This window comes from Ictidomys tridecemlineatus, chromosome 8 (assembly GCF_052094955.1).
Source record: "Ictidomys tridecemlineatus isolate mIctTri1 chromosome 8, mIctTri1.hap1, whole genome shotgun sequence".
In the NCBI taxonomy this organism is placed as follows: Eukaryota; Metazoa; Chordata; class Mammalia; order Rodentia; family Sciuridae; genus Ictidomys; species Ictidomys tridecemlineatus.
The window spans coordinates 107,720,191-107,742,050 of NC_135484.1; the positions used below are offsets into that span (position 1 = coordinate 107,720,191).

At 47.4% G+C, this 21,860-nt stretch overlaps 1 protein-coding gene across 3 annotated transcripts in view; it reads right to left on the reverse strand.

The window, feature by feature from the left end:
* The window catches only part of Rsph9 (radial spoke head component 9), a 108,183-nt gene that overhangs the window by 4,733 nt on the left and 81,590 nt on the right, over positions 1–21,860 (reverse strand). For all 3 annotated transcript variants that reach the window (XR_005732801.2, XR_005732799.2, XR_005732800.2), the window contains exon 6: positions 4,276–4,361. The gene's annotated coding sequence lies outside the window, so the exon portion shown is untranslated. The remainder of the gene's footprint in view (positions 1–4,275; positions 4,362–21,860) is intronic.

Sequence of the window (21,860 nt, forward strand, 5' to 3'; positions counted from 1 at the left end):
CCTTATCTGTAAAATAGGAGTGAAAACACCTGTCTTGGAAATTCCTGCACACAGAAAAATGTGTACACAGCGCCCCTAAAAGGCAAGATGGGGAAAGGGCTCTGGAGGAGGTGCAAAGTGTTCCAAAGGTATGGAAGGAAAGCAACCAAACTGGCCGGAGTGGACATCAGGAAGGGCTTCCTGCGGGTGGCGGCACACAATATTGATTCCATGAGTGATTATTAAATTTATCCTGCAAGCCCTGTTTGGGGCTGGGTCCTGGAGCTTCCACAGTGCGGAAGAAGCTCCTTGTCTGGAAGGAACCAGAAGAACTGAGAATAGGAATTCTCTGGTGGGGGCTCCTCTCAGTAAGAATTCTCTGATGGGCTCTCATAACTGCTGAGTAAGCAACGGCTTCCTGGAGAAGGTGACCCTTGAGTTGGATTGTGTTTTTTTAATATTTTTTTATTTTAGTTGTAGATTGACATAATAACTTTATTTATTTATTTATTTATTTATGTGGTGCTGAGACTCGAACCCAGTGCCTCACACGTGCTAGGCCAGGGCTCTACCACTGAGCCACAATCCCAGCCCTTGAGGGGGATTTTGATGGAAGAGCAGGGGTTTAGCTAACTGAGTGGAATGGGGACAGAGAAGAGGCAGAGGATTCTGGAAAATTCTGATGGCTCCCAGGGAGCCCTCCCAGGGTCTAGGCAAGGCAGGGGATTAGGACTTCTTCCCAGCCAGAGCCCACAGGGACAATGCTACTTCCTCAGGGGGTGAGCTTCACTTTGCCTTCCCCGCCCTCTGGGACAGCATGTCTCTGCCAGAGACTTTAAACAAACAAGCAGACACTAGAGGTAGGTACAGCTCATACATTGAGCACCACTGTTATTTGACTCAGGGGCAAGGGACAGGCAGAGGACACCAGCCTGTGACAAGCACCGGGCCATTCAGCTGGAGCAAGCCATAAAGCAGAAAGATATTTTCTCCAGTTTTACTCCCTCCCTGTCCCCACCAAGTACCCAGAGCCTCCAGCCTCCATATCACTGATGTGGGAAGAACTGGAAACAGCACTGACCAAAAAAGTCCAGAGGCTGCTGCATGCTGTGTGACCTGGGCTAAGTCGGCCTCCCTTTCTGGACCCCAGCTTCTCCCAGGTAAAGCATAAGTTTCTTAAGTTTGGAAGCTCTCAGAGAGCATCCAGCTCTAACTCTCCATCTGAGATTGCTGATTCCAAATGTCCATCCTCTAGGTGACTGTGTCCTTAAAAGGCTCTTGAAGATGGCAATGCTATGCTCAAAGAAATCTAGTACTAATGGTGGCGTCTGGGACCCAGCACCAAGTAATGGAGGGCAAGATACCCCTCAACCCCCAGCAGATATGTTACCTGAGAGGCCAGAATTTCTGTCCTTTTTGAAAACTGCTTGGTGAATCCCACTGTGGAAAGCCTTAACCCCCATTCACACCCCTGACCCACCCCTCTACCCTCACAGCAAGGAATAGAAAAGACCAGATAGGCAAGGGTCAAATCTTGGCTCACTTCTTCTGTGAGACTTGGGGCAAGACACTGTGTCTGAGCCTCAGTCTTCTCATCTGTAAAATAGGAGTTGTGGCATTTACCTGCCAGGATTTTGGAGAGATAAATGGAGACAGTGAATACAAGCTAAATTCCTAGCCTCAAATGGAGGAGTGGGGGTGGTCACCAAATGCTACTGCCCTTTCTCCTGTCCCTACCCACCTTGAGTGAGCAAATTCTTAAGAGAAGGCAAACCCACAAACATCTGGCCAACAGAAAGGACTAGGGGAATGGGCTTACTGCTCCTCAAACCCTAGGAAAAGAAATAAAGAAAGAGGAAGAGAAAGAGAGAAAGAAAGAAAGAAAGAAAGAAAGAAAGAAAGAAAGAAAGAAAGAAAGAAAGAAAGAAAGAAAGAAAGAAGAAAGAGATCACACGATGCATGCCAGAGATGACTTGGGTGGGGGTATATGTTGGCTTGGTTCCTGCTTTTGCCTTTCTTTAGAGCAACTATGTCACCAGTTTGTCATCAAGTTGGCTACAATGCAGGTTCTTTCAGGAAAATCAGGGAAAAAAGAGGCAGGGACTATAGATGTCCCCTGTCAGCAAGAAGGGTTCCTTCCCCCAGTGGCCCTCTGGGCCTGGGCCCCCCAGGATGGTTCACAAAGATAAAGTCAGTTAATGATTTTCCCCCTGAGTGGGTCACCCCCGCCATCCTGCCTGCCTTCCCAGACCCAGAATTGCAAGGGATGGGGGTGGGTGTTTCCTCCCCTCAGCTTCCAGAAACTTCCTGGCCTAATATCCTTGAGATAAATAGTGAAGCAGTTAATCAAAGGATCTCTGCATCAGGAGAACATTAGACACATTCCTAGGAGCCTCAGGATCTTTGGAGAGAGCGGGGCAGACACAGCACCTCCAGTTTTCTCTGCTTCATTTATTGGCATCTCACTTGGGATTTTGATTGAAGAAAAGGCTCCACCACTCAAGAAGAAATTTGAAAACCCATTCCCTGGCCAAATGAGCGGAAAGAGGCCCAGAGTTGTCTGAAACCGTACCAAGAAGCGAGACCTAAACTCAAATATCTCATCTCACAGCCTGGGGCTCCTTCTACCTCTCCAAGGGCCACGTGAGGGGCCCAGCACTGAGCCGGGCACCTTTAGAATACTCAGGGCTTCTGTCACCAAAAGCAGACTGACTGGCTGTGGAGCCACTCCGCGTCAGGGAGGTGTCACCCCACTGGAGCACATCAGAAGCTGAGCTTCCCTCCTAGCGAGGCTCACAGCTCCTTCGCTCTAGGTGGGGTTCCCCAGAGGACACAGCTGGTGTGAGCCATGCCTGAGTGGGGTCCTCGGAGGAGCCCATCCTGCCTACCTCTCCCTGCGTGCCAGTCAACTTGCTCAGACCCATCTCCTTCCAGAACACGGCCGTAAGCCTCAGGAGAGGCAGGGCAGGGCACCCTCAGGGTTGCCCGCCTGCTGCTGGCTTCCCCAAGACCCTGTGGGGTCCCATCCCCCACTCAGCCAAGGACAATGGCCAAAACATTTCACAGTTGTTCTGCGTTGGGCACCGTACACAGAGAGCTGTGGGCATATGTTTGGCCAAGCATAATGGCCTTCGATTCTGGATTATAGGAAGGCCAAGGGAACTCAGGAAGGGACTGGGTGGCTAGAGCTGTTGGCCAATCTAGTAGTTATGCACAGGTGGTGTCCAGGCTAAATGACCGCCCCAACCCAGTCCACTCTTCACTCTAGGATGGAATGTGTGGTTCCCAGGATGAGGCCTGCCTTGGCCCCTGGTCTGCTTGCCTCCATGTTCCCTGCATTCTTGGAAAGACTAGGCAGGACTCTCCCCAACCCTCCACAGTCCTCAAGTCCAGGCCTGGGGCGATAGACCCTCGGGTTGCAGCCATAATAGAAAACATGGCCGACAGGGCCTGCCCAAGCCCTGGGCTGGAATTCCAACCCAAATCTCAAACCATGGACAGTTAGGAGGAATCGGGACATCTTCCCTTCCTCCCTCGCCTCCTTCTCTCTCCCTAGGCTCCTTCTCTCTCCCTCCTTTCTTCCTGAACCTACTGTCCCAGGGGACCTCCTGGCCAGTTCTGTTGACTAAATGTTTTTCTGTGCCTGTCACAAGCCTCAGCTTCTCCAGAGTCCCCTGGGAAGTGATTGCTCCCCACTTCCCATTCACTACTGAGGCACAAGCCTGGGCAGTGAGGCACAAACTAAGGGAGAAGGTGTTCCCTCCATCTCCCCAGTTCCCACTGGCCCTCCAGAAGCTAAGAGACAACTAACAGAAAGAAAACTTCTGAGAACGAGGGGCACAGTCCTGCCCGCCCAGGTGCCCGGGGAGCCAGCAGAGCAGCTCTGGGGACAGCAAGAACACAGTAAGGAGCACCAGGTCTCTAGGCCCCAGCATGGCCTGCAGCGTTAAGTGGGACAGAGGTAGGTACAAAGAGCCCACCCTTCACCCACCTCTAACCCTTCCCTGCACAACCCTCTCCTCCCCCATCCACTCATCACCACCCCTCCCCAATGTCCCCTCAATCTCCAGGCTGAAGGCCGGGGACACTAATAAACTACACGTATACACACATGCACAAACAAACCCACCGCCACCCGCCACCACCCACGACAGGGCCCCACAGAGAAGAGGAGTGTTCCCAGAAATCCAGCTGTTCCAGGCAAGCTGACCTGGGTCACAGTGCCCTCCCCACCGAGGCTGCCGAGAGGCTGGGCGTCCCCTCAGCACCCCCTCCCAATACCACCTCAGAGATTACCTTGCAAGACCCTCTGACAAAGGGTGTCTGTGACATCCTGTCCTTAGGTGCTGCTGTTTCCTGCCAGCTCCTCAGCCTGTGTGGACCTGGACCGGGAGACAGGACCCCTGGGTTCAAAGCCAGGCTTCCAAGGCTGCCTGGCAGAGTGGGACCTGGAGCCAGGTACTCCCCTCCTGGCCTCAGCACCCTCCTTTCTGGACCCAAGGGCTGGATGGATCCCTAAGGCCTTGTTAGAACCCAGTGCCCTAAGGACAGGGATGGGGAGAAGGCAGAAAGGATTAAAACGGGGGACACTCTGGCCTCTGGCCTGGCTGACTGCAGGAGATAGAGGGAGGACTAGGAAAAACAGCCCAGGACCACTTTTTAAATATACCATAAGATTACTCAGGTACCAGTGGGTGGGGAGGCAGAGAAAAGCAAACTCTTCCGTCCATTGTCTGACCCACAGCTTGAGTTTGCCCATTGCCACCAACTAGAACAGTAGGGACTACAGCAAGAAGGACTTAAGTTAGATAAGCAGAGATTTACCAAACTCATTTTCTCTGGGGGGATATGTGGGATGAGAGCAGCAGGATGTTTATCTAGAGACTTCTAGGTCCATTCCTGGCCAAGAAGAAATGCCAGGGAGTTGGAGGAAGGAAGGGGAGACAAATGAGGAGAAGGGAGATAGGACACTCCTTTGGGAGACGTGGTAGGTGGGGTGCTCCTGTCTCAAAGCTGGTAGCTGAAGTGGGGAAAGGAATGTATCAGGGGTGTGGCGGAGTTGAGAACAGGACAGCAGGGGAATGGAATGAGAAGGTTGTCGAGTGGCACAGCAAGTGTTTGTGGGAAATGTAGAGAAAGACCCTTTCCGGGTGGGAGGAGGTGAGAGGGAGACTTGGCCCAGGGACTTCTGTCCTGGGCACCCTCAACCACACTCCAGGGACCACAGGACCTCCAAAGGCAGGCCCTGGGCTCTGTACTGTGACATCAGCTTGGGCAGAGAATCCCAGAGACACTGTTTAATAGAGATGACACCCAGCTAGCCTGGGCGCAGGCACTGGGGCAGGCAGGGCTGAGGTTGTCTACAAAGGGGAGCAGGGGGCTTCCTTCCCCACCACAGCTGGGATACCCAGGCCACTCCTGCTTTCCCTGAGTGTGACCTTCACCTGCTCTTGGGACAGCTCATGAGGCTCCAGGGAGATGGTGTGTTTGCCCTATTCCTGGTCTGGCCCTGGGCAGGTGGAATAGTTTTGTGACTCATTCTGTAGTCCCTCCTCCTTGTCTGTTCCAGACCCAGGAATCTCTAGGTCTCCTAAGCCAACTGAGGCTGAGAAGCTACCCGGAAAGGAAATCCATCTTTTCCCCTAAACACCTGCCTTTTTGCTTTTACCAGTTAAAAAGAAGGATGAGCAAGAGAAGGGGGTCAAGCCCACAGCCCATAATTCAGTCAAATAACGGAATATTGGAAGTGAGTCCGGCTTCCTTGATGGAGGCTGGGTGAGCGGATGTGCTGATATGCAAATGAGCTTGGGCATATGTACTGCTCCCCCCTCACTTCCCCCGACACTCCTGAAGTCCAGGTCCCAGGACCCAATCTTCCAGCCCAGAAAGGTTTGTTGAGCAACTCAGTGGTTTCTGTCCACTCTTTTCCATCTGTGTCCCAACCAGGAAATGAAGATTTCTCCTCCTGTCCCCCCAGGTTCCTCCACACCAAACTCCCCTGGACACACTGCTCACACCTTCTCACTCCCAAAGCTCTCGGGGATTCCTGGATCTCAGAACAGGGCCACCACAGTCCTATTCCACTCCCCCTCCTCCAGGGCTGCCAGGGGCGCCTCCAGCCTCCTTGAAGCTGCCCAGGAAGAAGGTGAGAAGCAGAGTCCTGCTGGGCTAGCCAGGCTCAGCCCCGAGCTCCTTCACCAGGCCTTCTCACCATGACCCAGGCAGGGGCCTTGAGCCCCTTGTGCCTGAGTCACTGTGACAACCTTGCTGGGTGCCTTCCAACAGCAGGCTGAGCTGTTCCCCAACGGTGGACATCTTCCAGACATTTTCTGGAAGCCCAGGCCCCTCACTTCAGTCAGGCCCCCTCCTGGGCACCTTACCCAGTGCCACCCCAAGCCTCTAGAGGGCGTGGGAGAGCAGTGCTCGACTTCTTAGCCCCTGGGGCCTACCCAGGTGGCTCTGGGCACAGGCTCTGGTCCCTGGGGAAGGCACCCCATGCTGAAGACCATCCAGCCAGACTTACCCTCTAGGAGAAGAAAGGTGTGGAGAATGAGCCAGGGCTGGGATTGGGGCTCCTTGGAGGATGCAGGGACAAGAAAGGTAGCCTGGGCTGTGGGGGACTCTGGAGAGGAGTGGATTTGGACAGGGGAAAAGATTATCTGCAACCAAACCCTGTCCCACTGTTCATTTGGGAACAGAAAGGACAGCAGTGTGTTGGGCCCTAGGAATTTCTACCTGACTGTAGTAGAGAGAGGGACTTTGGGGTCCACTCAGCAATGTTGCAAAGCACACCACCTCCCCAACCCATGCAGGCTCACAGTTAGGCTGGGCAATGAGGAGGAATTGCTTCCATAATCAACAGCACAATAGGAAAACTATTATTGATAACACCGAGTCCTATGTTTCAAAATACCTGCAAGAGAGGATTTTGTTCCCAGCACAAAGAAATGATCATGTTTGAAGTGATGGATATACCATTTTCCCTGTTCTGATCGTCATCATACACGTGAATTAGAACCCAGGGCACTTACCCACTGAACCACATCCCCAGTCCTTTTTTGTATTTTATTTTTTGTATTTTATTCACTGAGTTTACTTAGGGCCTCACTAAGTTGCTAATGCTGGCTTTGAACTCAAGATCCTCCTGCCTCAGCTTCCTGAGCCCCTGGGATTACAGGCATGCGCCACCACGCTCAGTTTAAAACTTTAAAAAATTTAAACAACAATAGTAACAAAATAACCAGGTAAGGCAAGGGAGGCAGAGAGGAAAGAACAAAATGCAAAAAGGTGCTCACTCTCTTAAGGGTTGTGCTGGTGCAGGGTTAACCTAAGGGTAAAAACCTCCTGCTGAGCATGGTGGCCCACACCTGTAATCCCAGCCACTCGGGAGGCTGAGGCAGGAGGAGCAAGAGTTCAAAGCCAGCCTCAGCAACTTAGTGAGGCCCTAAGCAGCTTAGCAAGACCCTGTCTTTAAAAAAAAAAAAAAACAAAAAAAAAAACAGGGGAGTTATTTTTTAATAAGACATTATTAAAGCAAGACCCTGCCTTTAAATTAAAAATATAAAAAAGGGCTGGAAATGTGGCTCATACATGCTAGGCAAGCACTCTACCACTAAGCTACAGCCCCAGCCAACTGGATCTGCCCATTTCCAGCTATGTGTCCTTGCACCATTTATTTAACCTCACTGAGTCTCAGTTTCCATGAAAAACTGTGATACTAATACCTACACCTCAGGGTTGTTGTGAGAATTTGATGAGATGTTTATGGAAAATGTACATCATAAGCACCAAGTCTGCACACAGTAGGAGCCAAATAAATGGTGCTTGCTCTTCCCATTGTTATGAACAGTATTATTCTTGCATGCAGCTCCAGCTGATGTTGCAGCCTTATTCTCCACTGCCTCCCTACACCTCCACCCCACTTCAGCCAGGCAGGTCCTCAGACGGCCCAAATGCCCACATCTTATTTTCTTATCCTGGTCTCTGCACCACTAGCCACAAAGACTTGTCTTTTAAAACAAGAAACCAGGGATTAGGGTTATGGCTCAATGGTAGAGCACTTGCCTAGCATGCCTGAGGCACTGAGTTCGATCCCTTATGATGTATCCTTTCCATAAAATACACAAATAAAGATCTTGTGTCCATCTACAACTACAAAAAAAAAACAAATAAACAAACAAACAAAAGAAGCCATCTGCTTAGGAGTCTCCCCAAAGTTCCTACAGCAAGAGCTGTCCATGCCTCAACTTTGTGAAGAATGTGTATAAGTGTGTGTATGTGAGTGTGTGTGTGTGAGAGAGAGATCTCACCAAGCACAGTCACACAGAAGGGACTGTATTTTTCCATATCCCTCATCTTACCACCAGCCTAAGGACAGATATAGGCTTGCAGGTGTAGACATCCACATGTAGACTTGGATTTTGTGGAGTATTGTTTGTGTGTGTGTGTGTGTGTGTGTGTGTGTGTGTTTTATTTTTTGATGATACTGGGGACTGAACCCAGTGGTACTCTACCACTGTGCTACATCCCCAACCCTTTTTTACTTTGAGTCAGGGTCTCCCTAAATCACTTAGGCCAGCCTCAAACGTGCAATCCTGCTCAGCCTCCGGAGTTGCAGGATTATGGGTGCGTGACACTTGTGCCAGCTGGGCTTTTGTGTTTGGGTTTTTTGTTTTCACAGTTTTGGGGATAGAGCCCAGGGCCTCACTCATGCTTGGCAAGCGCTCTACCCCAGAGCTACACCCCCAGTCCTGTAGACTCTTATGAATGGTCATGATAATCATGATATCGACTGCCTTTGACTGCATTGCTTCTGTGTGGCCTGCATTATCTCATGATTCTGCACAAAAGCTGTGATGTAGGTTCCAGCCGTAAACCTACAACTAGAAGAGTCTAAGCAACCTGCCCGAGGTCATTCAGCAAACAGGCAACAGAGGTGGGACTTAAACACAAGATTATCTGGCTCCAAAGCTGGCACTCTTAACCATTGTGGTTTGAATAAAAGAACAAACCATCAAGAAACCAGAATTTTCTTTCTGTGCTCAAAGAAAGAAAAAACAATGAAGCAAGCAAAAAATCAGAACTTCGCTTGAGTGCTTTCAAGCTTTCAAACCAGCCTGTCAGGGCTCGAATCCCATCACACTCTGCTCTTAAGAAGTACAGAGCCTCCACCACCCCGGAGGTCTTGTCTTACCCACAAAGGTTTATAACATTTTCTATACAAATGTCTGGAAAAGTGCTTATCCCAGAATGAGAAAAACCAGTTACCTTGATCATTCAGTCCCCAGAGCGTTCCCATCGATCCCAGTTTTATTTCAACTATCTATAGGAGAAACTTTTATTTTCTGTCCCGTTGCTGAACAACAATTTAGCAACTCTTCAGAGGATCCATTCCAGGACCCTAGTGGGTGCCTAAAACCTATAGGAGCATCGAATCCTATATTTACAATGTTGTTCCCTCTGATAAAGCTTAATTTATAAATTAGACAAAGTAAAAAGTTAACAATAACTAATAAAAATAGAACAATGATAACAATATGCTGTCATAAAAGTCATGCAAATGCAGTCTGTCTGTCTCAAAATGCCTCAGTGTGGTCACAAGGGTAACCTTTTGTGAATGACACAGTGCCTACACCATGAGATGAAGTGAGGCAAATGACACAGCTGTTGGGACGGTGTCAGGCTACCACTGACCTTCTGACAGTACACAGGAAGGCGGCTCATCGGGCCGTGATGAACCTAGTAAAATGAAATTGCAGTTAAGGGGAACTGCTGTACCGGAAACCCACTCACTACTGATTCTCCTACTTACCCCATCAATCCCACTATCATTCCAGGAGCCAAATCCCCTTCAGGCCTCCGTCCTTTGCTGCCTGGCTTTTGTTATGCAGGGACTAAACTGACTTGGAGTCTCTATGCTAAGTTCCTCTCTCTGTGTGACTCAGTGTCCTTGTGTGGAAAATGTGGATCATAAGAACACAGCTCCCTAGGGCCCCAGTGCGGACCCATGAGGCCATGTGCGTCAGGTGCAGTGGCTGGAGGCTGTGTGGGCATGCTAAGTGCTAAGGTTGTGGGTACTGTCATGTCCAGCCTGGCAGAGGTGCCCAGGCACCTGAGTCCACTCTGGCCACAGGGAAGCTGCTTCTCCCAGCGCCCTTTCCCTCCTGTCTCCTCGGATGCCTGTCCCTGAGCATCAACCTTGACCCTCTCTTGGCCCTGTGGTCAGATCCAGCCACACTGAGAGGTGGCATCAGCAAACTCAATGGCATAGAAGGCAGGGAGAGCTCGCCCAGTTCTGAGAAGGAGGTGACACTCTCTGCAAAGGACAGAGGTGTCCTGAAGCGCATACTGTTTTCCTCCAGATCAACTACAAAATTCTACTTAGTCAAAAAGTGACCCTATCCACCTAAGCTAATGCAACAAACCAAGGTGGCTAAAAACATTTTTAAACTTTACTTCTTTTTGTGACTTGACCTCAGCTTCATTTTACACCAAACAAGGAAATCAATCTCATAATTTGGTGCCACACCTTGTTTACGACAAAAAAAAAAAAAAGTGCTATTATTACCTACTCGGCTTGCTCACTCTCCTGGGTCACACGGCTTGGCACTAGACAACTTTTGGTTATTTCCACATGCAGTTTGGTCCCCAAGGATGAAGCCATAGAAGTGCTGAAGACAATTTTTTTTAATGTGCTGAAGAGTTTGAAAGCAAATTATTTATTGATTCATCAATGTGGTAAATATGTACTGATACTTACCAACAGGCTCTGTGTTGGGAGATGGAAATATCACAGTAAGCCCAAGGGGTGCAAGTCCAGAGGATAACTGGTCTGAGGTTTGTTTTTTTGTTTGTTTGTTGTTTTGGTTTTTGTTTTTGGTACGACTACACCTAATTGGTTATAGTAAAAGAGTCTAATAATAGAGTAAAAGACTTCCAGGAAAAGATGGCAATCTGAACACCTGCATTTACTTTTGTTTCTTCCTGAAACTCCACTAAAGCAAAATTGAAGTCTTTCTAAATTTTTCTTTCATTTTGGTTTTGTTTTTTGAAGGTATAACCACAAGGACAGGAAGAACAGAAGGGGAGGTTAGTAGAACAGAAGTTTGGAAGCTAGAAAGCAAGTAAAGGGTGGTCAGAACATGGAGCCCGTGTTGAGGAAAGTCACACCCCCCCCCTCAGTCAGCAGCCCAGAATCACCCAGGTTTTCAGGAATCAGTCACCTCTAGAAGTGGGGGTGAAAGGGATACAGCAAATAAAGATTACCAAGGAAAAGTCTTTTATTTAAAAAAAACAATAGTCAGACAGGCATAGTGGTGCATGCCTGTAATCCAAATGGCTTGGGAGGCTGAGACAGGAGGATTATAAGTTCAAAGCCAGCCTCAGCAACTTAGCAAGATCCTAAACAACTTAATGAGACCCTGTCAGAAAATAAAATGGATTGGGGATATGGCTCAGTGGTTAAGAGCCCCTTGGGTTCAATCCCCACTACCACCACCAAAAAAAAAAAAAGCAATCAAACACCACATTTGGTGTCACATCCATGAAATTCCAGCTACTTGGGAGGCTGAGGCAAGAAGATCCCAATTTCAAGGCCAGCCCAAACAACTAATTGAGCCCCTGTCCCCATCTCAAAACAAAAAATAAAAAAATGTCTGAGATGTAGCTCAGTAATAGAGCTTTCCTTGGTTAATCTGTAGTACTGCAAGGAGGGAGAGTAGTCAGAGCCTGGAAAACCCCTTCTGTACCCAGGAAAAGACTGGGGCTGGGCTGAGGTTGTGGCTTAGCAGGAGAGTGCTTGTCTCGCACCACGTAAAAAATAAATAAGTGAAATAAAGGTATTTTGTCCAACTAAAAAATAAATATTAAAAAAAAAGAATAAAAGACTGGGGCTGTGTACCTGGTGAGGGGAATACAGGTCCTGCACCTTCCGGCATTGAAGGCAGGGGGCCCTTTGTTGGAAATGTTCAGATCATGGATGCTGAGACCCAGCCCTCTTCCCCTCTTGGAAGCCCAGAACACTTGCTTTGGTCCTCCAGGCAGGACACTGAAGGGTCTAACCAGTCAGAAATGAAAAAGACCCAAAGACACTAACATTGGAGGCTTTGAAATGAACCATCCCAGCCAGTTTGCCCCAGTGTGAGACTCATAGAGTACAGGACACACATGTGCATGCACACACGCACGCATGCACACACACACCCACACAGCAGCTCTCCACACCTAAAAATAAGCAAACAACTGAGGATTATGAGACACCTGAGGAAAGCTTCTAACATGAAAGACAGAGGCCAAAATAAACTTTAAAAAGTGACTTTGAGGAAGCTGAATCTACATAGCAAGAAAGCTTAGAAATAACAACACATACCATATCTTGAGAATGATAAAGAAAAATATTGCCAAAATGAGATTAAAACAGAATGGTATTTTTTTAAAAACCAGAGAACAACAGAGATATCTTAGAAAATCCAATGTGAAAGCAAAAATTTAAAGTTCAGTAGTTTAGGGCTGGGGTTGTGGCTCAGTGGTGAAGCACTTGCCTAGCACGTGTGAGGCCATGGGTTCGATTCTCAGCACCATATAAGCATAAATAAAAGGTATTGTGTCCATCTACAACCAAAAAGTTTTCAAAAAAATAAAATAATGTTCAGAAGTTTAGAAAGTAAAGCTTGGGAATGTCCATAATGTAGAAGGGGGAAAACAAAGGATAGAAAACTCTGAATGACTACACAATAAACTTAGAGGCCAGTCCAGGCAGTCCAACATGCAAACAGGACAAACAGAAGAGAAAGATCACCAGTGACTTAATTTTAAGAATTCCCAGAATGGAGGAATTCCTGAGAGTCCATAATAACAATGGATAATATTTGTAAGTATTATTTTTAAATTTCAACTTCTAATTGGATTTTGCTCGTATATAGAAATATAATTAGTTCTTTAATATCAATCTTATGTCTTGCAATCTTACTAAATTCATTCGTTAGCTCTGCTTTATATATTCCATCAGACTTTCTACATCATCATGCCAACTGCAAATGATGACAATTTTACTTCTTCCTATCGCATCTGAATGCTTTAAATTTGTTTTTCTTGCTTTATTGCACTGGTTAAAATCTTTGATACGATGTGGAAGAGAAATAACATTGAGTGGACATCTTTGTCTTAACTCCTGATCTTGGGGGAAAAACACTCCGTCTTTCCTCATTGTGAGTTTGTTTGTTTGCTTTGATTTGGGTTTTTTGTTTGGTTTGGTTTGGTTTTTGGTACAGGCTGTTTATTAATTTGTGAAAGTCCAATTTCTAGTTTGCTGAAGGTTTTTTGTTTGTTTGTTTGTTTGTTTGTTTTGAGGTGGGGTACCAGGGATTGAACTCAGGGGCACTCAACCACTGAGCCACATTCCCAGACCTATTTTGTATTTTATTTAGAGACAGAATCTCAATGAGTTGCTTAGTGCCTTGCTTTTGCTAAGGCTGGCTTTGAACTTGCAATCCTCTTGTCTCAGCCTCCCAAGCCGCTGGGATTATAGGCATGTCCCAGCTGAAGTTTTTAAAATCAAAAATACTTATTGTATTTTGTTGGATACTTTTTTTATATCTATTGAAATGATCCTATGGGTCTTATCTTTTCTTTTTTGACAGGATCTTGCTTTGATGCCCAGGCTGGTCCTAAACTCCTGCTTGGGCTCAAGGGATCCTCCTGTCTCATCCTCCTAAGTAGACTACACTCATGGTTAGTTTTTTCATTTTTAATTTGTTAATGTGATAACCTACATTGATTGTTTTTGAATTGTTAAACTAATCTTGCATTCCTAGGATAAACTCTACTTGGTCATGATGTATTTATGTGAAATATATATAGATATACAGATATAGATATAGACATAGACACACACACAGAGAGAGAGAGACAGTAGATTCAATTTACAAGAATTTTTACATCTGTGCTCATGAGGAATATTGGTCTTCAATTTTTTTGTTCTTTCTAATTTTGGTACCAGGGGTAATGCTAGCCTTATCTAATGAGTTGGGAAGTATTCCTTCTTCTATCATTTCCTAGAAAAGTTTGTGCAGAATTGCTATTATAGGAGTTGGGGATTGGAGATGTGGCTCAGCGATAGAGTGCTTACCTAGAAAGCATGAGGCCCTGGGCTCAATCCCAGGTACTATGTAAGAAGAGAGAGAAAGAGAGAGAGAGAGAGAAGTTAAATGTTTGGCAGCATTCATCAGTAAAATTATCTGGGCCTGAATTTTTTCTTGTGAGAAGGCTTTTAACAAATTTGATATTTTAGAAACAAATCTATTTAGGTTATCTATTTCAGGTCCATTCAGGTTATCTATTTCATCTTGAGTAAATTTCCATAGTTTGTGTCTTTCAAATAATTAGTTTAATTTTATAACTTAGGTGAGTTAATTTTATAACTCACCTAAGTTATAAAATTTGTTGGAATAAAATTGTTCATAATATTCCCTTATACTCACAATTTATGCTGAAAATGCCACTTTCATTTTCAATATGGTAATTGTTCTCTCTCTCCACCCCCCCATCTCCCTCCACCTTTTCTTTCTCTCTCTTTTCCTGATCAATCTGGCTGGAGGCTCATCAATTGTATTTATTTTCTTGAACAGAGAGCTTTTTGGCTCATTGATTTTCTTTAATGTGTTTCTGCTTTCTATTTGATTCATTTTTTTCTAATCTTTATTATTGCCTACCTTCTGCTTCTTTTGCATTCAATTTGTTGTACTCAACAAGTTTTTAAAATTTGTTTTAAAATTAAAACTATTAAACAAAAATGGTCCAGAAGTATACTTTCATGTATTTTGTGCTCCAGAGTAAACTTTTCCATTTCAAAATTTCTCAATAGGTCTAAAAATACATCGAGTCATTGTCTGTCCTACCTACCCCATGCTAGGTACTAATGAGATTGAACAGTGAATAAAACAAAGTTCATGCCCTCATTGAGTTTATATTCTAGGTAGAGGCCATGGACAATAAACAAGTAGACAGATAAACATTTAAGATGGTGGTTATGAATGCTATGCACATAAATAAATCAAGGGGCAGGGATAGAGACTGAGCAGGTTGGGGAGAGATTGTTTCTGTTTTAGATAGGGTCAACAGAGGGAGAATGTCATGGAAATATCTTGAAGATGAACATTCCAGGCTGAGACAGCAGCAAAGGCAAAGTCTCTGATGCTGAAATGTGCTGGTCTTTTTGAGGAAAACTAAGAATGTAAAAATGGCTAGGGAAAGAGGTACCTGGGGATCAGGGTATGTTAAGCCTTATAAGACACTAAAAACTTCATATTTTAATTCTAAGCATGGCAGGTAGCATTCTAAGATGATCTCACAACATTTCCCATCCCTAAGGGCATCCCTCATATAATTCCAGGACTATGAATTTGGTAGGTTTTGTTCCTGTTATTAGGTTATGTTCTATGGCACAGTTGAATAAAAATGAGAAATTGAACCAATGACCCTGACCTAATCACATAAGCCCTTTAGAAGTAAGGGTTGATGAAGAGGAAGTCAGAAATGTAAAGCATAACAAGGATGTGATGTGCCCAGACTGGCTTCGATAGAGGGGAACACATAGCAAGAATACCAATGCCTTTCGGAGCTGCAAGCAGACCCTGATGATATCCAGCAAGAAAATAGGATTCTATCCCCATGATCACAAAGAACTGAATTCTGCTAATGATAAGAATGGGGCCCAAAAGCCTCTTGGTCCAGATGACAACTTGATTTCAGCCTGTGATACTCTGAGCAGAAAACCTAGTCACACCATGCCAGACTTCTGACCTGTAGAACTACGGTCCTATTAATAGGCATTGTTTGGAGGTGAAAAGTTTATGGTCATTTGCTATATCGCCATTAAAATATTGGGAAACCATAGTACTTATGACCTTTAAAAAAATCACTTTTACTTTAATGTCACCCCAATTAGATAGTAAGCTCCCTGAGAGTATCAACCCACCACTCCACACATTTCCTACACTCGCTGTGCCAAGTGCAGAGAAGACACTCAGGAAACTTTCCACAAACAGGTGGAAAGTTGTAATCAGGGCTGGGGTCGTGGCTCAGCGATAGAGTGCTCGCCTCTCATGCGTTAGGCACTGGGTTCGATCCTCAGCCCCACATAAAAATAAAGATATTGTGCCCACCTAAAACTAAAAAATAAATATTAAAAAAAATTTTAAAGTTGTAATCAAAGCCAAGCTACTTGAAAAATTGTCTAGTCTCTTGTACTGACCACTTTTTTGAAGGACTGCTGATATTTGTATAAGTTCTTTAAGAAAAAAAAAATGACATTAGAGACATGCCCAAGCTTCCTTAAGTCTTGCCCTCCTTGGGGGAGAGGTGGCTTCTTCTCAGATACAACGTGTTAAAACAGAACTCACCCTCCACCCAGCCACAGCTTCATCAGAATTCCTGTTCTGCTGTTACATCTCCCAGGTCCCTGAGCTCTGATCTTGGGCTGATACTCGATTCCTCCCTCTTCCACCCTCTGCAGAGTCAGGAAATCCTGGAGATGGATTTTCCAAAATGCCTTTCCATAAGGCCTAGTTTCCATGTTCCCACAACTATCAGTCTGATGGCAAAGGCCTTCCCAGGGAGATTTGAGGCAGGGAGGAAAGGGATGCAGAAGGGTCTTCTCCCCTGGACTTCAGTAGGGAGCAGAAGACAGATGGAGTAAGGAAAGACCAGTGATCTGGAAACTTCCCTTTCCTACCATCCACACCTAGGGGTTGGCTAGGCATGTGGAAGTGGGGTCCATTAATGACCACGGGTATACCAACTTTCCCTGTCCTTCTAGAATGGGCAACCTCCCTGCCCAGCCTAAACCTTGGGGTGGGGGGTATAGAGGAAGGGTCTCAGGTGGGGAAGACAAGGGGTAGCTTTTCTCTTGTTCTCATCTCCTCTCTGCCTCAAATCCGCTTCAGATACCACCATCTACCTAATCTCCTAAGATATCACTTGGTGCATGAAAGTCCTTTCTCTAAAACTTTCATAGGCTCCTCTCTCTCGCTGAGGTGAGCTGGGTGCTCCTTATTAGGCTGTGAGCACTCAAGACTTGTGTCTTTGTGTTCCACGTTCATATGATGCTGTTGATGATAACGGTCATCACTATGACAATGAGGAGGCTTTTATTTTTCATCCTGGGATGTCAACCCCTCAGAGCCTGAAGACTTAATCTGAAGCAGGAGAAAGTTGTGAAGTGCATCCGCCCCCTCTATAAACTCACTTCCCCCACCTCCTCCCCACCCCTGGGAATCCTGGCCGGCCAGCCTCCCACCCCTCCCACCCTGGGTTATCAATATCAGCTGTCAGATCTTTTGTGCAGGCTGCAGGGGTTCCCTTCCCAGGGATGTTTGCAGTTTAATAAGGAGACAGGCTTAAAGGAAGCAAATATTCATGGCAGGGTTTCAAGTATCCATTGGTTGGTAGAGTGTGATGTTTGGACAAGGATATAGAGTTTTGCTCCTGCCTCTCAAACACACCCCCCTCCATGTGGCAGGACTTATGTTAATAAAAGAAGAGCATTGAACATGTGGGCTCTCCCCTGCCATATCTGGGGACAGAACAAGGGACAAGACAGTGGGCAAGATCCATCGGATTCTGCTGGAAAGAACCCCAAATGAGATAATGGAGAAGAAACCAAAAGATGTTGAATGTCCTAGAGATCTTAACAGAATAAGAGAAAAACTACCTCTTGTCCTCCCCACCTGAGACCCTTCTTCCACACCCCCAAGGTTCAGGCTGGGCAGGGAGGTTGCCCATTCTAGAAGGGCAGGGAAAGTTGGTTTGCCAGTGGTCATTAATGGACCCCGCTTCCACACACCCAGCCCAGTCCTAGATGTGGATGGTAGGAAAGGGAACCTTCCAGATCACCAGCCTTTCCTTACTCCATTTGCCCTGTGCTCCCTACTGAAGTCCAGAGGAGGGGGCCCTTTTGCATCCCTTTCCTCCCCATAATAACAGCCCACAGCTTCCTGGGCTCAGGGAGGGGAAGACTGGGATGGGGGTGGGTATGGAAAAGGAGGAAGGCAGGAAGTTGTGTGCAGCTTGGGGGGCTGGCCCTCTGGCATCCTGGGGGAGTCTTCCTCCTTAATTGCTTGACTTCTACAGCTGTTATCGCTAACGAGATATTAAAAAGTACCCTGACCCCTGCCCTGGCTCCTGCCCCCACGGCTCACAAGTGCGCACTCAGCACGTTGCTCTCCAAGGAGCACCCCATGGAGAATGCTCAGGCTGACTGCTTCCAGCCCCCAAGGGAGGAGGCAAGAGGCCTGGCGGGAGGAGAGGGAGTGGGCCCCGGCCTTCTTCACTCCTCCCACTACCTTCAGGCTCTGGGCTTCTTTCTGGTCAGCCCTGATTTTGTCTCCTGCCTCATAATCCCACAGCTCTTCTGGGACTCATTAGACCCAGATCTGGGGTTCGGGAAGTAGGACGCCTGGAACTGCAGACTGAACACCCCTACACTCAGCTGCTGTGGGTCCAGGGAGCTATTTACACAAAGTAGAAAGAAACAGAGAGGAGATGGGTCAGAACCACAGTCAGAAGGATTTCAGTTAGCACACAGAAGAACTTCCTGTCTGCCTCACCATCCTCCCTGTCTGAGGATAAGCAAGACCTGAACAGTATCATCCTTGTAGTGTGGGTGATGTGCCCCCTGCCTGCTCTCAGCTCTCTCTTCCCACTTTCCCAGCACCCAAGGGCAGACATCAACTTTGTCTCACAACAGACCTCCAGCACCTACAGATTTCAGACTATCAACATACCTGCCTCCATTGCCCTCCTTCCCCAAGGGCCACTGAATTTTCACAGGCAAAATACAGTGTTCTAAAATGTTTCTTACCCATTTTTCACACACACACACACACACACACACACACACACACACACACAAGTTCTATGCAGTGCAGTGTTTCATGTCAAATCACAAACCCAGATAAGAGAGATTCCCCCAATGAACCCTCGTTCTTTCACTTTAAATTATAATGATATTTCTGCTATTTACTATTGTTCTTTCAAACTTATGTAGAAAGTATGGAGATTAATAATATACAATTTCCCTTCAAGTTATTCCTAACTTTATCAACTCTTGTTGCCTTCACAGATTTTTCTCAACTACAATACATGCCATTCAACCACTGTCTTCCAGAGTTCTCTTAAGTTTAATCATGTTCAAGTAGGGTTTTCAGGACTGGGGTTGTGGCTCAGTGGTAGAGTGCTCACCTAGCGCGTGTGAAGCACTGGGTTCGATCCTCAGCACCACATAAAAATAAATAAATAAAACAAAGGGGTTTTTTGTTTGTTTTTAAATAGGTTTTTCAGTTCAAAACCAACTGGGACCAAAAGAAAGAAAGAAAGAAAAAGAAAGAGAGAAAAAAAAAAAAAACACCAACTGGGAGTCTCTACGTGAAGACAACCAACCATTGTCACAAACGCTTGGTCCCCAGATCACATTAATATTCTGTTCTGGCAAGTCTTATATAAGTCCATTTTTACATAAGTCAGAGTCACTTCAAATCAGGGGATAAATGAAGCAGGTATCCGCTTGGCAGCAATGTCAACAGAGGGGAGGCTTGGAGACCTGCCTAGAGAGGGTGTCACCGGCTCTCCCTGCCTGCGAACAAGGGTTACTCCAGAACGAAGGAGCCTGACACGCGCTCACCCAGCGGCTGGAAAGCCTGACTCAGGCTGAGTTTACATAAGTCATACTTACGTAAGCGTATACCTAGGAAGACTCAGGAAGGTACACCGAGAAATGTAAATAGCCAGGATTATGGGTGTGAGTTTAATTTGGGGTACCTGATATTGCAAGACCGCTTTTAAAAATAATATAACCATACTCAAAATTAAGCTTAGGCAGAATGCCTGTGTGTGCCCAGCCCTGTGGAGGGGTTGGCTGTCAGATAATTAAGACATGTTATGAGACAGTCCCTGCCTTAATGAAGCTCAAAGTCAAGGTACAGAGAGGAGCTCTGGGTTCTGCTCCAACAGGCTGCCATCCACCTCCCACCAGCCTGGCGGGACCCTGGGTTCAGGCCCCTCCTTCCTCAGTCGGTTCCATTGCCCCCTAGCCAGAGGGCCCCTCACTTGGTCTCCAGTTCCCCACAAAGGAGTGACCTTCTTCTAGTTCAGACGTTTCTTTGCAAGTCACTGCCATTCCGAGTTATGACCATGTCAAAAGGCATGGTCTCCTGGGTCCCCTCTCCTCGATTCCTGCCTTGCCTCCCCAAAATCTTTGAGGGGACTTCGGTGTTTTTGAGTAACTGTCTGTCCCCAGGACTCCTCCCCAAACAACCCAGGGACACTGAAGTGTGGGTGGGGGAAGGGTGGTGGCAGGGTGGACACTGCCATCTGTATGTTCTCAGCAATCAGTCCTCCCCCATTGCCTTTTGGAGCTGGAAGGGGGGGCTGCTGAGTCAGGATATTCTTCACATTCCCTCCCTTCTCCCCTGCCTCTGAGTGACCAGCCAGAGCCGAGTGGCCGTTCCATCCGCCTTGACCCCTACGCCCAAGACCAGCCCTCCTTCCTTATACCCCAGGGGGAGGCTACAGGATGCAGGAAGGAAGTCGTCTGCCCACTGTACTCTGGGTCCCTGCTGGGAGCTGGGATGCCACACTACCACTGCTGTCCTCGTCTCCCAGCCTCACTCCTGGCTGCGTCTCTCCAGCTCACCTGGATGAGAGGCTCTGGGAGGGCCAAGGAAGGTAATGAGAGAGGAGGAGTAGGCCGCACCACGTGGGGCATGGTGGGCCCTCCAGTGCACCATCTAGGGATGGCCAGTGCACAGAGATGAGCCCAGAGGGAGCCCCAAGAAAGGCCTCAAACCCCATCTGAAGGGAGAGCCTGCCCTGTACTCAGGGAGCTCCTACTCAGATGGGGGAGGACCCCAAAGAAAGGTGAGCACAGGGGAAGGAGACTGCTCCCGCACACCAACATGCACTCATGTGTCACATACACAAAGAGTAATTCAAGGGCAAAGCTGTGAGTGGAAGGGGGAAGAAGTATGGGAATAGTCGGTCTAAATAGGAAAGGAAGTCTTCCTGGAGGAGGAGGACTTGGGGGACAGAGACGCTTTCTGGAGGCTCAGGAGTAAGCAAGGAGGGAAAGACACATAGGAAGGCCCAGGTCAGAAGCAAGGCCTGCCTCACACAGCTGGGCAGGTCTGAGGCCTGAACAGGGAGCAAGGGGCCTGGCTCTGTCCCTAGTTGTGACATTGCTTTCCAGGGTGGCAAAAGCCAAGGCTTGTACCTCTCAGGCCACAGACTCCTCTTAAGCCAGTGTGGGGTTGACCTCAGGACTCTTTGGGTGTCTCGCAGTAAGATATATGGCCTGTCCAGGGGCACAGGGCCCATTATTAAAAGTGCCCCATACTTGCTTTAACACTGTCAAACAAGGGACCCACGTTTTCATTTGCTCTGGGCCCACAGATTCTGGTAGCCTGTCCTGCCCGCAGCCTAGAAGCTCTGTTTTCCCTGTGTCTTCTCTTCTACAGAAGCCTTAGTGGGAAGGGAAACAGGAGGTCGGCCCAAGGGCCCTGACTCCCCACCCTCCAAGATGCAGTAAGGGAGGAGACTGCCTTCCTGGAGGCTACGGGCAGCAGCTGACTCCCAGCACATGCAGGCCCCCAGCCTGACCCTTGGCAGCCTGAAGCGGCCCACTCAGCCCACGAATGGCCTCATCCTTTGGAGCCCAGCAGGAGCATTTCACAACCACATGCGCTGCTCCACGGAGCCTGTTCTTGGAAAGCTGAGAACGGGACAGCTCAGTTCTGGATGTTAGAGAGGCTTCGGCCCCTGGGGTCTGCACTTGAACAATAAACAACTGTGGGCCTGCGCGGTGGGAGAGGGAGTGAGGTCAAGGTTACCTA